Below are 2,574 nucleotides of genomic sequence, written 5' to 3'. Positions count from 1 at the left end.
GTACTATATAATGAAAAAAGGACAGTAAATGTAAAAAAAAGAAAAAAGTTTCCCTACGTTCTGTTGTAAAACTTACATATTCTTACCCATATTTTTGGTAAAACATAAAAGTCGGGATCACGTCGGGTAAATAGACACCAAACATGCCAAGTCTTAAAATTGCGTGCGCCCGCAAAATCGCAAAAAAAGCCGCTTAAAACACTTTTACTGCTCATCAGTTTAGGGTCTTCAGTGATTAATGGCCCTAAAATTATTGCTCTCACTCCGACGTTTGCGGCGATATGCAACATGTGCGGCACAATCGTAGTTTTGGCACGTAGGCGCACCCGACGCATATCTGCGGGTGTATATGGGTGGCGGGGTCTTAAAAAAATTGTTTTAATTTTTTTTATGCTTTTTTTATGATTCTTTAATTTTTGTATTACTTTTCTTTGTTTTTACACACAACTTTATTGCTATTACATGGGGGGCTAAGAAGCCCCCTATGTGATAGCCAATTTACATGACAGGTCCTCTTTATGGAGACATCAGGGGTCTCCAAGACCCCTGTCACCTAAGGACCCCCAGAGAAGCTGATGAAGCAGAGATCGGCTTCATCAGCTTCTGTAGCTGGAGAGTGACACTGTATACATCACTTTCTGCATTCGGGGACTGAGAGAAGATCAAAAGGGAAACCGTATGCTGATCTCCCTTTGATCTCCTGTCACAGAGCCGTGCCGGCCCCGACCGCATCGGGCATAGCGGATCTCGGGAACGGCAGTGACAGCTGCTAATACAAGCGATCGAGCGTCTCTAGAGACGCCCGATCTCTTGAATGTAAAGCTCCCGGCCGGCCGTGTAATTACAATGGCCGGCCCGGGAAGCTGCACGTCGGGCTCCACCGTCCTCTCGTCACAGACGAGCAGATTTCTCAAGCCCTGTACATACATACATACACTGTTGACCATGGCAGAAACCTTGTGAGCTGATAAGTTCCTGCGCTCTCTGCCTCTACTGACTGTTATCACTTAGCATTATTCTCAGCTCTCTAGGGACTGCAGAACCCCTCTGTCATGAATATAAAGTTTCTGTAGTAATGGCACTTCCTGCCCGAAGGGTAGATTTACATCACAATGTGTGCATTGGATGTGACTGAACGTAAGTGCGTTGACATTCATTTACGTGTATTGTATTGCATTGTGTTGCTTTTTTTTCCCCACCCCACTATACAAGGTGTTGGTTGTGCCTGGCAATGATGTACGTTGTATAGACACGTGCTGTGAGCTGCCCTGTACAATCCAATGCAATGCACTGGTGTGAATTGCTGCCATTCACACCCATTCATTTTCAGAGGTCTCCACATTTGCACATGTTAAAAAAATAATAAAACTAACAAAAAATGTAATAAAGTACCTTAACTATTAACAAAAATGTATCTTATTTGTGTATCACTCAGCTATAGATCCTCAAATCAACTCCGAATTACTACTGACACTGTCTTTCCTTCTGGAGGGTGACTACTTCTGCTCCATATAATCCCTGTGTGTTGTAAAGTAGTCACCGCTCCAATCTCACTTCCATGCTAGACTACAACTGAAATACAAATTAGTAAAGTAAACATGAGATTGTAGTCCATCACAGGAGTGAGCTTGGAGTGGTGGCTACTTTACAACACACACAGGGACCATGAACAAAAGTAGCCACCCTCCAGAAGGAAGTACAGTGTCAGCACCAATTCAGAGATGATTTGAGGATCTACAGCCGAGTCATACACAAATAAGATACATTTTTGTTTTTAGTTAAATCTTAAAAATGCATTCAAGTGCCTTAATTCCCGAGTTTAGTGTCACTTTACTAAAGGTAACAATAAACGCAGCTAGCTCTAGTCTATACCCACATAAAAACGTGCGCCAGACGCTTCAGTTACTGGCCAGGTGCTAAGACTCTCATGGGTGGGATATGGCAGGTTTCCCCAGAAGAAATGTATGAGCATTGCTATATCTCCCAGCAGTGCTGCATTCCAAGTTCATTTCTGGTGCAGGGCAGTGCAATGGTTCATTCCATGTTCTAGGGCTATTCCCTCCACTACAGTTATTAAAAACGGAAGGATATCATGTTTTCTGATCCTTTGGTAACATGCATATTTGTGTGATACAACTGTAAATGCATCTAAACGATCCATTAGTGCACACACTACCACAGTGCATGTCCATGTTGTCTGCACATGAGATGAACACTGACCTCACTGATTTTAGTGCATTGCATCCAAAGTTAACCATAGAGATAACTCCAGTGTACGCACACATGAGTTCTGCAGACCAGCGGAAAATGGGACAGTGTTCTTTAACCCCTTCGTGACTGACGACGTACAGTGTACGTCGCCAGCATCGGGGCTGTTTAAACAGACTCCCGGCGACTTTTGCCGCCGGGAGTCTGTTTAAACTTGTAGAGCCGACTGTCTGCTTTACAACAGAAGCGATTCTGGCGACTTACCTGTCGCCAGATCGCTTCTGCGTCCCGAAGAAGGGGCCGCCCCCCCCCGCCGGACACCCCCGCCGTGCTTCCCGGGCTCCGTTGCCCCTCCTACGGGCCCGG

The 2,574-nt window shown here is 45.0% G+C and overlaps 1 protein-coding gene across 1 annotated transcript in view; it reads right to left on the bottom strand.

The window, feature by feature from the left end:
* ZBTB10 (zinc finger and BTB domain containing 10) overlaps positions 1 to 2,574 on the bottom strand; it is a 24,404-nt gene that overhangs the window by 16,658 nt on the left and 5,172 nt on the right. The window lies entirely within an intron of this gene.

This window comes from Nanorana parkeri, unplaced genomic scaffold (genome assembly GCF_000935625.1).
Source record: "Nanorana parkeri isolate BGI_ZX_2015 unplaced genomic scaffold, ASM93562v1 scaffold289, whole genome shotgun sequence".
NCBI lineage: Eukaryota > Metazoa > Chordata > Amphibia > Anura > Dicroglossidae > Nanorana > Nanorana parkeri.
This window is presented reverse-complemented; position numbering and strand designations above follow the sequence as displayed.